Source organism: Equus asinus, chromosome 8 (assembly GCF_041296235.1).
Source record: "Equus asinus isolate D_3611 breed Donkey chromosome 8, EquAss-T2T_v2, whole genome shotgun sequence".
Lineage (NCBI taxonomy): Eukaryota > Metazoa > Chordata > Mammalia > Perissodactyla > Equidae > Equus > Equus asinus.
The window spans coordinates 95,545,242-95,561,142 of NC_091797.1; the positions used below are offsets into that span (position 1 = coordinate 95,545,242).

General features: G+C 48.7%; 1 long non-coding RNA gene across 1 annotated transcript; it reads right to left on the reverse strand.

Annotated features, from left to right (window-relative positions):
• Positions 1–7,812: 7,812 nt before the first annotated feature.
• On the reverse strand, positions 7,813–8,381 carry LOC106822246 (uncharacterized). Its single transcript, XR_011505674.1, has 2 exons — positions 8,088–8,381; positions 7,813–7,977 (listed from the first exon to the last, which is right to left on the reverse strand). It is a non-coding gene; the product is annotated as an uncharacterized lncRNA (long non-coding RNA).
• Between the last annotated feature and the right edge of the window lie 7,520 nt (positions 8,382–15,901).

Genomic DNA, 15,901 nt, shown 5'->3' on the forward strand with positions numbered 1-15,901 from the left:
GTGCTGCAGGGACACCCTCACAGGCTTTCCGAGACAGAGTGATGCAGCTCTTGGGGTGTCTACTTCGTGAGAAAGGTCTTCAGATTGTCTTTCCAGGAACTATGGATGCAGGTTCCATGTCTAACGCTTATACAGTCAGAGTCAGTGGCCCTGAAATCCCATGCTGCCCCCTCAATAAAGAGCCTTTATGGTCCCGACTCTCCTCCAACAGGTCACAGGGGCCTTCACTGGGGTGAGGTGACAATCACAAACACGTCACTCCTGGTGCACATTACAGGTGACACCACAGCCACATCACCCAGTGACACCTGCCCAGGGCTGCTGCACCCACCCTCTGCCCCTCAGCCCTCAGAGCAGCGTCCCCCCCGGCCTGTGCCTCTTCCCTGATCAAGCTGCTCTCCGGCCTCACCTTGATTTGGTTCCTCAACCTTCTAATCTCCTTCCTGCGCCTCCCCTTCCTCAGACACAGGCGGGGCAGGGGCCACAGAGCAGGATTCTCCCAGGGCTAAATGAAGGTTACGTATTTTCTTAGTGTTTGCAATTGTTTTTGTGAAATTCCTCATCATTGCAAGTTTAGTTTACCCGAAGTGATTGCAGAGATGGTGTTGATCAGTTTGGGGAGAATTTTATCTTAACCACATTGAATGTTCTGACTTAGAAACTAGATATATCTGTACATTATTTAAATATTTATCTCAGAATGTTTTATAGTTTCCAGTGCATAAACATTCATTATTCTGTCATCCTCATACATCCCATATGTGTGATGCTATTGTAAATAGTGTTATTTTTGACATCAGTTCTGACGACTCATTGCTGGAAGATGGAATACAGTGCACATCTGCCTGTGGGTATCGTACCCCAGCCCCAGGTTGGAGCCCTCAGAGCAGAAGCATCTCTGACTCCCTCTACCCACCTAGGAGGGCACAGCCTGAATCAGCCTTTCTCAGGCTCCCCCAATTTCTCCACTGAGAGCTGTTTCTCTGTGAGCAAGGGCTCTCTGCGCTAGACACATTAACAAGGTGTGAATGTCCTAGCAATGGGTTAACGAACATTTTGAACTGAAGAAAAGTATGTGACCTTGTCACATCAATGTTTGTAAGGAAATTCAAGTGCTGACAGAAAGGAAATGACAGCAGAAGTTGTCCCCTGAGCTAGACTTGATGAAGGTCACTGCCATAGCTGCACCAGGCCAGGAGAGTGGGGGAGGTTTGAGTGTCACTTCCTCATGGCTCTGGAGCACTGTGTAAGCATTAGTGCTGCCGTCCCACGGACGACAATCACAGTCAGCCTCATCGTGAGGCTCGAGCCCAGAGAGAAGCAAATGCCCTGCATTGACCGAGGTGTATTCGGCTCCAGACAAGTGGCTGCGGACCCCACAACCCTGAGGCTTATCTGAGTCTGACTTGAAAATGAGGAGATCCTAGTTAGGGCTGCATGGTTTCTTCTGGTATCAGCATATCCAGTAATCATCAACACTGAAGCGAGAGCACAGAGTGCAGGAGAGTCGGGCTGGTATTCCAGGACATGCAGAGGGAGGGTGGCTGAGGCAGCACAGGCTGGATGAGGGAACCTGCAAACAGACAGGCATGGTTACTGGGCAAGACTCATGGGAAATTTCTTAGAATTCTAAGCAAGGTGGGAGTGATGTTGGGGGCTTCTGTCTATTCCCAAGGCCTGTGCCCACCTGTGCAGTGAGAGAGGAGCATGAGGAGGTGAGGAGTCCAGGCCATGGTGCACACAGCCCCTGGTCCCCACAGTGGGGCTGGGCTGCCCCAGGCCTCCTTTTCTTCTCCACCCTCTGCCACAGGAGGGGCTGTCCATGCAAATGGGTTTCCATCCAGTGACTGCCCAGCCCCTCCCTGAGCCCTGGTGCTGGAGCTCAGCACACATCACACACTGAGGAGGATGGAGGTCGGCTTCACCCCTTGGGAGAGCCCTGGGAGGAAGCACTTGCTGAGACAACACAAAGGTCCCTGACCATGGGACTCTGCCTGGCCAGAGAGGACACAGTTGCTGAGCCTCCTTCAGTGAGCACAGGTCCCATCCCCTAGGCCACAGCTCTTGTGAGGGAATGGTCCTGGTTGAGCAGCTTTGTAGGGACCACAGGGCTGGCCTGCACCTCCCCCTCCTGGTCACAGGACACACCCCTCACCAGGGCCAAAGTCCTGAGAGCACAGCTGGTTTCTGCAGCTCCCAGGTCACTGTCTCTACTCACACATCCATGGTCTGATCGTTTGACAATGGCATTCACATACACTGGAGGTGATGACTCCTGTATCACTCTCTCAGAAGGCAGTGCACATGGAAGGTGGAAAACTGTACAGAAATGGGAATTTAAAGTGTTTTCACCACCAGACAAGATGTTGCAAACATCATATTCCTTCATTTTTATGTGGTTTAGAGAGCGCATCCATGTTCAGTGTTCCATCACTTGTGCATTAAAGCAATGAATTCCAAATAATCTCACATAACCTTATTTGTGGCTTAAACTCCAATTTTTAGGTAGTCTATTTTCTGTACTAATGAGAAATCAAAGAAGCACAATGAATCCCAATATTTGAGCTGTGCAGCTCCCATTACGCCATCTTGTATTAGAGTAAAGTCCAACATGGCAGAGAAAGTCTGAGACCCTCATTTGTTGGCTTCCATCATCCATCTCTCCCTGTTCAGAATCATCTCTTCTGTGGACACAGAGCTTACCAACCCCGTCATTCTTTCTTCACACGTTTTCCCACTAAGGTCCTTTGTAGGATTTTGGGTTAAAAGTTGAATATTAGAATTTCATTGATCTTGTTGTGGATCATGAGCTGTATATTTAACATCTTGTTGACAAATGGCCATGTCACATGTTCTTAAGTGGAATGCTATTTGACATCCATCCAGCTCACCCACACTCGGCAGTTTGTTTGCTCATGGCGCTTTTCTCCTGTGCTCACAGTTTGTTCCCCCGTCCACCTGCTCCCCGTGGATTCTTTCCTCAGTACCTGCAGGCCCATTGCATCCTTCTCCTCTTTCTCTGCATGAATCTGTGGAACCCAGTCCATCTCCCTGGTCGCCTTCCCCAGGGTCAAGGGCGAGTTTCTCTTCTGTCCTATAGACAATAAGATCACCGTTATCACTTAACGTCTCCTCTTGATTTGACTCAGAACTCCAGACTCAGAGTGCCCAGGAAGGAGAATCATTATCTCTGCCTCAGATCTGCTCTTCACCAAGGTGCGCAATTCACGAGAATTCAAATATTCTTTCAACATACACTTGCTAAGTTTGTCCTTTGTGCCACAGTTTTCTGGGCTCTGTAGATAGAGCAGTGATAAAATGGTGGAAAGTTCCTATTCACACGGAGATTAGCTCCCAGCAGGAGAAACACGCAGTGCACAGACTCACAGAATTCCTCTGGGAATCCGGAGCCTGCCCCTGCTGGCTGAGAGCCCTTTACCTCCTCAGGACATGGACACCAAGATTCTCTGTGCTCTGTCCGCAGCCTCCCCTCAGCTGCACATGGCTCTGCCCCATTCCAGGTGCCATGTGAAGAGCCCAGCGCTGCTCCCCGAGCCTTGCAGAGTCCCTCAGTTTGGCCTCATCCCACAGTTTGCCCACTCTATTTCATTCTTTACTCTGTAGTTAGAGCGATATTTCAAGCACATGTATCTGATAAAAGTGCCTCCCTGCTTAAAACTTTCCCACAGTTTCTCTCCCCATCAAGATATGTAAAGCTGTTCAGTGTCACATTCAAAGTCTTTGTGTGTGGCCATCATTTTCCCCCCTCCTGCCTCACTTCTCCCCTGGAGCCTGTACAAAAGCACAAGCGGGTCTCCTTTGCTAAGAGGATGCTTAACCCTGAACCCCAGTGCCCGCTTCTCTTTCAGCACTTCTGGTCCTCCTGTCCCTCTTCCTTCTGGACCAGGCTCACACATCACCTGCTGGAGATACTGACCATGCTGAGATGAGCGAATACTTGTTTTATTATATCAATTTGCTAGGAAATCTGCAAAGTTAAATCTAACCTCCAAGGTGCATATTCTCTTAATTAGAATTTAAGGATAGAAATACTGAACAAAGAACATAATCATGATTCTTATCGTCATTTTTATTTCTAAAGACTTGACCCTGTTTACATTTTCCAAAGAAGTGGATGTATGTTACTTTTTATTTAAAAATTTCATGTTTCCAATTTGGTTTGGGAGTTATTATCCTTGGACTGAGTCAGACATCTAGGACAAATTGTTGTAAGCGCAGATTTTGTAGCATTTGAATTCAAGAACATCTTTACTATGACGATCTGTAAAAATGGGACACATTAGAGAGCCTGGAGGACTGTTCCTCATGATGATTTAGTTTGAAATCTGTGACAGACAGAGGCTTCCCTGCCTGTGGGGCAACTCGCAATCTGGAACGTCCTCTGCAGGACCAAAGATGCTGCACTCAGAACAATTCTAAGACATCGCTTCTTTGACATGTGATGTTTCTTTTATGTCTGTTTTAAATGGAGAACCTCTAATATAAAACCACTTTGAGTAATTATTTTCATTGATTTATTTATTTTCCTGACTTCCATCAGGGAATGGGACTTCCCTTTGATTCCACGTTCCTGAGAGATCGTTTCTAAATCACCAACAAGTTCTCAATTTTTTTCTGTTGAAATAGTCACTGTTTTTTCTTTAATGGATCACAAGCCTGTGGTTTGGAAATAGTGAGCACTGACCACTGCCTCCTCCCATATGTAAAACTCAATTTGATTTGAATCATAGTCGTAAATACAAAAGCTAAAATCATAAAAGTTCTAAGAAATAATACAGTAACATCTTCATGTCCTTGGAATACACAAAGTCTCCTTAGATTGAACACAAAAATTACTAACCAAAAGAGAACAAAATAATAAACAAATGACCTAAACTTTTAAAATATTGCTTAGCAGGAGAGTGACATCAGCAAGATGATGAAACAGGAGGTCCTCCGCTCATGTCCTCACTCAAAACCATGATTTGGTGGCCATCAATGGAGAAAAGTGCCCTTGTGGGAGCTTCTGGATCCAGGCAGGAGACTGTGAAATCCTGCCGGAACCTGAGGCTGAGGAGTGGTGTTTGAGAAGGCAGGCCCATGCTCAGAGGGTCCTGGTGACAGGCCCAGAACAACGCCATCCCCATGTGAATATGGCAAATCCTTTTTTTTTTTTTTTTTTTTTTTTGCCTTCATCTTGCCACCTGCACTCCTTGGCCAGAGACCCAGCAGGAGTCACTCCTGCCTATGCCTCAGGGCAGCCCTGACAACCGTGTCCCTGGATCTGAACCCTGAAGCAGCCCATGATCCAGTTCCAGCCCCTCTCTGCCACAGTCCAGGAGCAATCCTGCCCACGCAGGCACCAGACAAGACACATGCCCATCAGTGCCCCTGGAGGAAGGCCTGCTGACCTCAGTCTGACTGGGAATCTTGAGGCAGCCATGTGCCCTGGTTCCAGCCCTGTGCTTAGTGGTCTGCGGGCACTCCTGTCTGCCCAGGAAAGGGGCTGGGGACATGCCAATCCAAGCCACAAGAAGCAGGCCTTCAGACTAGCACCAGCTGTGGACCCTGAAGCAGACTTCTGTCTCAGTACAGCCCTTATCAGATGTGGCCCAGGGCCAATGCTACCCAACAAGGAAACTGTCCAGTGCCCAGGAGGGAGCCACACGTGTCCATCCACTCTTTTCTCTTTACTCTAGGGAAAAGCATTGCCCGAGTCCTCCTAATCACTGCCCTGTGGAGTTGTCTCCCTTTAGGTGCATCCATCATGCTTTGTTTTCTAGGAGTGTTTTCTTGATTTCTCCTACTAGACTCTGCTTGCCTGGGACATGACCCCATCCTGACACCTGCTTCCCAGCACAGCCTTCCAGCCCCCACAGGGGATGTCTGGGATCAGGATGTGTGGACCCATCTGCCTTGACCCTGCCCAGTGGGAGAGCAGACCCCCTGCTCTGAGGCCTGAGGTCCCATCTGCAGCCAAGTCTCAGCCTCTTCAGCCTTCCTGTGTTGTTGGCCGATGTTCTTCCTCAAGAAAATGAGAAAAGAAACCAAGTAGGTGTAATCAATCCTTTATGCATAAAATAACCCTCTGGAAGCATTTAAACACAAACCCATTAGAGAATTCCACTAATGAGGTTCAGATTAAGTAATCTGGTAGAAAATGTCATTTTTGTGATTTTATAAGGAGGGAAGTTTCTACTAGGGGTGCAGCATTGAGAGCGAGGGGACTGAGTTCATCCTTCACGTTCTGTTCCTCTAACAACACACTGAAATTGAAAAGGCACAGGTGAAGTCTTGATCAAATGAAAGATGAGAGTAAACTAGAAATGTGCATTCCTAGAATTCCTAATGAGTAGTCCAATTTGACAGAGCTGATCATATCTCTTGAAAATGTGAGCTTCAATTAGTCCTCTCTGAACTAGATGGAGCCATCACGTTGTCTCCATTGATTGACTCACTCACACCCCACACTGCTCCCAAGAGCCCAGCCTCAGTCCCACTTTTTCCGAACCCCATCCTTCAATACCTCCTTCCTCCAAGACACAGATTATCTGAATTTTCTCCTCTATCCCACCTGCTCCACCCGTTAACCAGACTCACAGTCTGACATTTGTGTCATCCCCAGTTCCTACCTGCTCCCTACCTGCATTCAAACCTCCTCCTCCTTCCTTTTCTATGCAGCACCTGGGCCTCATAAATTTACATCAGATTCTGTTGATCCCCTGACAACCCCTCTAATGATCCCATCTCCACCCAACCAAGCTCACCCCTCCTTACTCTCCCAAAACAGCTTTCCTGTACAGTATACTTTTCTTGTTTGTACTCTGTCTTCCCCCAGAAAGTGTCACCACATTGAGCATGGGACCTTCCTATCATGTCGACCGCCTGTCCTGAGCCCCTACACCCAAGTCTGACCCATAGTAGGTGTTCAGTAAACGGTGTGGATGCACATAATCTGGAAGGTCGACTAGCCTGAGTCAAACACACCTGGACTCTTTGTCCCTGGTTCTGCCCTGACTCCCTGATATGGACTGATCTGTGTCCCTCAAAACCCTATGTTGAGACCCTAACCCTGCTCTGACTGTCTTTGGACATAAAGCATTGAAGGAGGTAACTAAGGTAAATGGCATGATAAGGTTGGTGCCCTAACAAGTAGGGCTGGCATCTTTATAAGAAGAGGAAGAGAAACCAGGGGTGAGTGCACAGAGAAAAGTCCCTGTGAGGACACAGCAGGACACAGCCATCTGCAAGCCAAGGAGAATCCAAACCTGCCGTCACCTTGATCTTGGATTTCCAGCCTGCAGAACTGTGAGAAGAGACATTTCTGTTGGTTAAGCCACCCCATCTGTGGTGTTATGTTATGGCAGCCCTGGCAGACGCACACACCCCTGGTGGACTCTGTCCCCAGTGCATCCCGCCCCAGCATCCAGGAATGTCCGCTCAATTTGAGGAAAACAGACAATGGATTGAAACCAAGGACAAGCAGTGGGGACAGATGTTGAGAGGATGAGGACACATCTTCTAGACTCAGTTCCTTGGATCAAATATCAGAACTGCTTTTCACCAAAGGAAGCAGCTGCCTCGGCCAAGGAGTGGGGGCTGCACAGCGAAGCCCCATCACTGGGGGGACAGCAGGTTTTTGTCTCACTTCCCCATAGACCTGCAGCACTGTGTCACTACTCCAGCTGCTGCCAGAGGTACCACAGTAATAATCGGCCTCGTCCTCAGCCTGGAGCCCAGAGATGGTCAGGGTGGCTGTGTTGCCAGACCTGGAGCCAGAGAATCGGTCGGGGACCCCAGAAGCCCTATTAGTGGCATAATAGATGAGGAGTTTGGGGGCTCTTCCTGGGATCTGTTGGTACCAGCCCACATAACCACTCCCGACATTGGAGCTGCTTCCAGTGCAGGAGATGGTGACTGTCTGGCCCAGGGTCCCAGACACTGAGGCGGGCTGAGTCACAGACTGGGCCCAGGATCCTGGAAGTGAGAGAGAGACAGAGATGGTGATTCTGGAGTCTAGAGACAAAAGAAAGGAGGGTCCCATGCATCTTCCCAGGTCCCCTTCCCTTATCCCCATATGTAGTCACCTGTGCAGAGAGCGATGAGGGTGAGGAGGAGAGGGGTCCAGGCCATGGTGGAGATTGTCACCGCGTCCTGCCTTCAGTGGCCCCACAGCTGAAGCACAGCTTCTCCCAAATCTCTCCCATCCCCTCTTCATACTCTGAGAGAGGGAGGGCCCACACATGCAAATCAGACTCTCCCAGCCTTCTGATCCCTCACTGGGACTTGGGTCAGGTCCCCCTGCCCAACGGTGGCCAGGGGGTGGGGCATTCTCAGCCCTGAGCCCTGAGCAGAGGGCACCAGGCAGTGCCAGGTGGCTGGTCCCAGCTGTGATCAGCCCCAGGAACCTCAGGATTGAGCACTGAGCGCCCCCTGGTGTTCAGGCCCAGACCCACAGTTCTGTCACACGGTGACCAAAGCACATCAGAGACAGTTCCTGCATACCCACTCTCTGTCCACTCTCCCCCTGCCTTAGGGTCAGGCCAGGTGGCCCCTTGTGCAGCCTCCACATCACCTCTGGGCAGTCTCTACTCAAACTCTTTGGACTGAGTCTGTCCACAACTCCTTTAGCTGTTCAGTGGTCAGGACCTAGGTGGTGTCTCTTACACACACTCCTCTTGGATCAGGATCAAGTGCAGAGCAGTGACTGGCCCCATGGAGGCAGGTCCCCTTCTGTGCAGGACCCAGATTCTTCTCCTCTTATGTCATCTCTTCAGTGTTACAGATTAAGCAGCCTGTCTCCAACACTCCAAAACTTTGTTTCAAATGTTCCGTTCCTGGTGGAATGTAAGTACTTTGATTTTTACACTCTTCTCTTTGACCAATCGTTACTCTTCACTGGTCTCCTCACTAATGTATGAGTTGAAGAAAATGTTTCACATGGCTCATTCTATACTTGTATGTGAGTCAGGTGTTCACATTTTTGAGTCAGGCTAACTCGATCCCAGCTCCAGGACACAGAAGAGGAAGGTAACTGGGACAGAGCCCCTGAGACCTGGGCCCTGTGAGGTGGAGAATCTCAGCAATGAGCCCTCAGTGACCTGAGGAATCACTTGCTTGGGGAACGGGACAGAAGGGATGTGTACTGGAGTGTGTGTTTGACCTCCATGAGCTGTGCCTCTGGGACTGGTCCTCACCTAAGAGAGGAGGCAGTTGCAGGGAAGGAGCTAGGTGATGGCAGGCAGTGGCCACTACTGTGGGTTCTTGAGATGAATCACCCTTCTCACTCCCTCTGGGAAGAGGACATCCTCATGAGGGAGTTTTGTTCCTTTCTCCCTCTCAGGAGACTATTGAATTTCACACCGTGGCCTCACTGATTGGAGTGGCTGTCATTTCACCTGAATCTGATCCTTTGCAGAACATTAGCAAGATTAGGGTGCCAGAAGCAGAGTGTTATGAGACAGGTGCCCCTGGTCTGTGTCCCCTGCCCAGCTCCCAGTGTGCACAGTAGAAGACCCAACATGAACGAATGATGAGAGTGGAGAGCAGAGTGACGCACATGCTGGGGCCACTTAGGGAAACCTTCTCTCCTTTCCTCTCCTGTCTGACCCAAATATTCCAGTCATGTGGTGAGCATGTGGTTTCCCCCAGCTGCAGACCCAGGGACAGGCCTTTCATTTTCCAAACCAATCAGACAATCCCCTCCCTGCTCACCATGATGGAGTCAGGGGAGACGGTGTGAGTGATCTAGTCAAGTCCTCCTCAGGTCTGAGATTCCTGGTCAATGGATGAAGGAGGGCAAGTCTCTCTTTCAGGAGGGTTTATGGTGTGGGTGTGATGCCTGGGACTGCAGGGACATTTTTGACCCATGTGTTATATCAGCTTGGGGACATGTGAGATCATGGAGATTGGACAACTCAGATAAATCTTAGAGAAGGAGTGAAGTCCATTGAGATTACACACTTGACAACTGCAACATTCCTGTCACCGCTGAACAAGGCAGCAGGGCTGTTGTCTATATTTCCATCAAAAAGGTGAGCTAAGGACCTCAACCCCACACCTGTGTCCATAAACCTTCATCCAGGAGGTGCAACTCACTCACATCGCACCCAGTACCCAAGGACCAGCCTCCAAACCTCTTTCCTACATCTCCTTCCTCACCTTCAAAAAACATGCAGAGTCTGACCATCCTTCTCCACCTCACCTGCTCCATCCCTCATCCAGGACTCTAGTCTGATCTTTGTACCAAATCCACTAACCCCACCAGGCCCCTGCTTTCACTCTCCCCACCTCCCGACTCATCTTCTATGATGGACTTCATAAATTAATCAGATTCCTTATCTTCCTTGTCAAATCCTCTAACGGCTCCTATCCCCCATCCAAGCCCAGCATATAGTTGCTGTTCAGTGAATAGTGCAGATGGATGGACATGAATATTGGGCTATCCTGAGTCAGACTCAGCTGGGCTCTCTGTGTCCCTGGTTTTCCCCTGACCCACCACGAACTCTGTCCCCATGGGAGCCAGCCATGAGAAAGATCTGATAAATGTAAGACTGTCAGATAATGTTTTTCTCTCAAGGAGAGACTTTGGGAGCACAAATTGGGAGGATGGGGCTATATGCTATAGACCATGTTCTCTGTAGTGGGTATGAGAATCTTCATTTTGACCAAACAAACAAACAAGGGTGCAGGAGAGCTGCACTTCAGTGAGGACACTGTTTGCCCAAGTATGAAAGAGCCACTAGAGCATTCTCTGTGCCTGCCTTGCCCAGAACATTGCCCTCTCAGGACCCATCCAACAGCACCCCTGCTGGTCTCAGATCCAGGGTCCACCAGCCCCTCTGACTCCACTCAGCACTCCTCCAAAGCGTCCTTATTTTGCATATGGATCTATGTGATGTCACTCTCAGAATCATTCAAGGAGTAGGTCTCTTCTTGGAGATACAGGCTGAGATATTAATTGTCTCCAGATAACTAATACCTCCAGGCTGCTGAATACAGCATGCATTGCACATTCCTTATGTTACCCACTATTTCAGGATTAACTGACATTTAACTTTGCTTCAGCCATGTGTCTGGGGTCACTATTAGTGTAAGATAATCTTGAACCACGTTCAAGGTCTAAAATCCTGCAATGAACCTTGTTGGTTCATGAAGACCAAAAATCTATATGGGATACTCTGACAGGCTGACTTTTCTTGGTGTTGTCACTGTTATTGTTGCTGCTGTTGTTGTGAAGGACTCCTGGTATACCCCTCACCCCCACTGCATGAGTACTGCTGCTTGGCATCTCTCGGGGCCACTAGAATACAACGCCGTCCGAGAAAACATGTCCTCTCTCCTGCTGACCAGTCTGTGCTTTCATTTAACCTTAACGGCTATTCTGGAGATTTATTCTTTTGTTGTCTGAATCTGTGATATATTTATGGTTGGTTTTTACTATTTTAGTCTAGTTTTATCATTGTTTTCAGTCTGAAGATTGGTGAGTAAAACATTACTATGAATATCTATCTTTTTTTGAGATTCATCTTCCCTCCTTGACTTGGTGGCTTCCAAGATCTGTCACCCAACCCACACTGGTTCCTGATCAGGTGTACTTGGTAACTGCTCCATATGCTGACATTGAAGAAAGGACAGAGATTTCTGTAAATTGTCCTGTCGTATCAGGGTTCTCTGTGATAATGAGGTTTGGGTCATGGACTCTAGAACCCAAAGAACTAAGACGCTTTCAAATATCCTCTCAACCCCCCAAAATAAAAAACAACAAAAAATTAGAGCTGAAAAACTACTAAGATCTGTGGGATTACACTGAGGAAAGAGAGGAGGTGATGGGTCGGAGCGCCAGGTTCTTAATGGGAAGAGTCTTCTCCTGCACCTGGGATCCAGGAGTTCCTCGAGGATGTGATCTGAGGAGAAGAAGAGAACCCCACTTTGTGAAGGTTTCAGAGCTCAGGGCATGATCAGCAAAGCCTGGGCCAGGCTCATGGGACATGTAGGGGACTGAGCAGAGGAGGCCCTGGGTCTCCTGGGTCACGCTGGCTGGACTTCTCTTCTCTATGTCATCCTAGCCAGCATGAGGCAGGGGGTTTCTTATGATAAGTTCTGGTGACAACGTGATTTTCTTGCTTTGGAAAACCACTAGTAAAATGGGTTGTTTTCATTGCATTCATAAATTGAGTGACTCAAAATTATGAGGCCCTCTGGTTTTAGTAGCACAAGTGACAGCAGAAGCCAAAACCTGGGCTGGTGTTGGCTACTGACAGGGACAGCAGAGTGTTAGATCAGACTGGGGAGTGAAGGGCAGATCCCTGTCTCACTCTCCACAGACTAGGAGTGGCATGGAGGGGGTATGCAGCTGTTTGACAGTGACAATCAGCCTCATCGTCAGTCTGGTTGAGGAGGTACGGTTGACTGACCTGGATCTGGAGATTGATCTGGAACCCCTGAAAGACAATCACTGCTGTTCTAGGTCACAGACTTAGGGCCTCTGCCTGGCAGTCCTTGGTCAGGGTTTCCATGACACCCTACAATGTTTGTCATTACAAGAGATGGCTGGGTCCTTCTAAAGAGCTTCACAGGATGGATTTACTTCACACACATATTGGGGAGTTTCTGGTCCCTCACATTCCACTGACTCTCTCCTACCTCTTATCTAGCTGGAAAGGTCCGCTGGGATATAAGAGGAGAGAACAACTCAAATCTGTACCTGTAGGCTCAGGATCACCCACCCTCAGTGGTTCCCATGAGGTCTGAGTGGGATCAGCTATAGGAAAGTCACATCCAGAGGACCTACTTCACCCAACTCCCCTGGAGCAGACTCAGCATTTTACTACCCTTCTCACAGACATCACAACTGTAGGTCCAGGCACCCAGGAAATGTGCCAGGTGTGCTCTGTGGCTGGAATTCCTTCTGGCATGTTTCTCCTAACAGCATCTTACATCTTATTGTCTTGACCCTGAACACAGTGAGCCTCAGCCAGATCTGAGCTCAGGAGCCTGGGAGGGAGGGAAGTCTGCACTCTGACCCCTCACAGAGCAGAGTCCCTGCTGTGGAGGACTGTGCACCTGCTGGATGGACCCTGGCTTCCCACCAAGAAAGAATCTGGGAAAGGTTGATTTGCCAGCTTTCAAGCAAAAAACCCCAGCTAGGAAGGCTCTGATTTTATCATATATGGGCCACCAGGTAAAGTTTGAGTGTAATCATGAGATTTTTGTTTTATTTGGTTTGATTTTCATTTTCATGTTGGTTTTCCTGAGACATCAGATATATTGATTGGAAAAGTGAGCAGACTGTCGCTGTGAACCAGGGGCTACTTCCAGGTAGAGTTAGTGTACATACAAATTATGTTTAAATTGCAGAAGAGTCTATTCCAAGTGCCTGAGCAGGCTGAGGTTTTCGTCCCATTTCCCATTTGCCTGTGTCACTGTGAGAAGCTTCACTGTGCCAGCTTGCACAGTCATAGTCAGCCTTGTCCTTAGGCTGCAGCTCAGAGATGAGCAGAAGCCCTGCATTGACCAAGACGTCTTTGGATCCGGAGAAGTGGCTAGGGACCTGGAGCCCTGGTGCTTATCTGAGTCTGTGTGGTAGTAGAGGAGATAGTGGAGAGGGGTCCCTGGCTTCTACTGGTACCAGAATGTATTCTTGCTGCCAACATTGATGTCACTGCTCAGGGTGAAGGAGAGCCTGGCTGATGTTCTGGGAGATGCAGAGAGGGAGAGCAGCTGAGTCAGCACAGCTGGGAGAGGGAACCTGCAAGAACAGACACTCTTTAGATGATGGGACAAGACCAGGTTAAGGTTTCTCAGGAGCCTGTGCAAGGAAGGAGAGAAGCTGGAGGATGCCCTGTGTCCCTGAGCCCTGTCCTTACCTGTGCAGTGAGAGAGGAGCACAAGGAGGAGAGGAGTCCAGGCCATGGTGCACACATGCCCTGGTCACCACAGTGAGGCTGGGCTCCCCCAGGCCTCCTTTTCTTCTCCACCTTCTGTCCCAGGAGGGGCTGTCCATGGAAATGGGTTTCCATTCAGTGACTTCCCAGCCCCTCCCTGAGCCCTGGTGCTGGAGCTCAGTTCACACCACACACTGAGGAGGATGGAGGTCGGCTTCACCCCTTGGGAGAGCCCTGGGAGGAAGCACCTGCTGAGACAACACAAAGGTCCCTGCTCAGGGGACTCTGCCAGGCCAGAGAGGGCACAGTTGTTGAGTCCCCATCAGTGAGCACAGGGCCCAGCCCGCAGGCCATGGCTCATTTGAGTGAATCATCCTCACTGAGCGGCTGTGTAGGGACCACAGGACAGTCCCACAGTGTCCCCTCCTGGTCACAGGGCACACCCCTCACCATGGCCCAAAGCCCTGAGAGCCCAGCTGGTTTCTGCAGCTCAGCAGGTCACTGTCTCTTGTCACACATCCCTCTCTGACTCCCAATATTGTGATTATGATACAGTGTGTGTGATTACTATAGTTTCTCACTCTCAGAAGGAGTCCTGTTCCATGGGATTTGCAAACACACACATACATAACTATTTAGAGTACATTCTCACAAAAGCTAAATGACCCAGACGTGCATCAGGGCGGGTGTCACAGACAAAGAGACAATTATCTGGCTCGAAGGGCATGTAGAGGCTTCCCAGGGGAATGGAACAGAATGGGAATTTTCAAGGAATAAAGTTAGTGGCATATTCAAAAGGGGACAATTCTACAAAGATTTCAAAAGTAATGCAATGCAATTTAAGTTTTGACAGAGATTAGCTTTCATTTAATGTTGGGTAGAAAAAATGGCTTTGGTGAGCTTTACCTTTACCAGTGAATGTGAAACATACTTCTCTATTTTATGCATTGAGTTCTGTGTTTGTTAAGCTCTATATTTCCTATCAGGATTTTGTCTTAAGTGTCATAAAATTTCTTTATGTTTTATACAAACTTTTTCCTACCTGTATTTTTCCACTCATCTTAGTTTAGTAACAAGACAAATGAGAGATTTTTAAGTTCTCGCTGATGTGGTGAATGCCTGGGCAGCTGAATCCATGAACCATCGCTTCCTCCCTGTCCCCATAATGAACTCTGCTGTCTCTGTGCACGTGGTCCCCAAACTTCTAGACTCACAGGGCCTGTTAGTAACTGATCTACGACCAGGACCCCTGCTTCCCTCGGGCTGTCTCTCCTCGAGGCCCTCAGAGGGACCCTTCCCACTCAGCTCGAGATAAACAAACCCCCTGCCTAACGCCCTTCAGTGATCCTCGCTGCTGTTTGCATCAAACCCCAACTCCTCAGCTCCCCTGAGGGGCCTTCGTGGTCTGCTCCCTGCCCCCTCCAGAGCACCTCCCAGCCCCTCTCCTCCTTCTCAGACCTCCAGCTTCCCTGACTTCCTTGCAACTTCAAAACTCTGAATTTTGTCCCTTTCACGGTCTCCAAGCCAACTCCTCCTCTGACTGTCAGGAGTACATGGGCTCAAACTTGAGATCAGGGTGAAAACACACATTGTGGCAACTCTGAGTGTCTCAACAGCTGGACATACCAGTATCATTACAAATAAGAATAGAACATTTAAAAAATATATACATATATATTGTGCACAATTTTGAAGTTACACAAACTATACAGAATATTTCAAAGAACCACTTCCACCCATCATCCAAACTCAACCCTCATCAGTAGGACTCATCTTCTTTGATCTCCCACCTTTCTCTATCCCTCCTCCTAATACCACACTAAACATGAAAACACGTGACAAACAACATATCACATCATTGCTGTATGCTTAGCATGTGCGTACATTGTGACTGCTCAAATGCTCTTGTTCATTAAAACAATGGAGTCCAGCTACTCTCACATAAAGGATTTATGTTGAAAGCTCCTGAATGGTGAGCTAATCTGCTTCTTGTGCTGATTGAGAAAGTGAAGGAA